Here is a 403-nt window from a genome sequence, read left to right as displayed (position 1 = left end):
GCCAGGAGGGGAGGTTCAGGAAATACATTTTTCAGTGTTTGGTCCTTGTTTAGTATTGGCTGAAGTTCTTTTATAATTTTTCGAAGTGTTTCAAGATGAGGGTTGTAGGTGACAACAAGGGGGATGCCATCCTTGTTGTCTTTGTTTTTATATTCCAGAAGGTTGTCTCTAGGTATGGCAGTAGCTCTTCTTATTTGAGTGTCTGTTGTTTTGGGGGTGTAACCTTGTCTGATGAAATCTTGTCTGAGCTCCTGCAGTTGTTTATCCCGGTCTGTCGGGTCTGAGCAAATACGATTGTACCGTATTGCTTGGCTGAAAATAATGGAGCGCCTTATATGCTTGGGGTGGAAGCTATCACTTTTCAGGTAGGTCCGTCTGTCTGTCGGTTTGTAAAAAACAGAAG

Source organism: Erpetoichthys calabaricus, unplaced genomic scaffold (assembly GCF_900747795.2).
Source record: "Erpetoichthys calabaricus unplaced genomic scaffold, fErpCal1.3, whole genome shotgun sequence".
NCBI lineage: Eukaryota > Metazoa > Chordata > Cladistia > Polypteriformes > Polypteridae > Erpetoichthys > Erpetoichthys calabaricus.
This window is presented reverse-complemented; position numbering follows the sequence as displayed.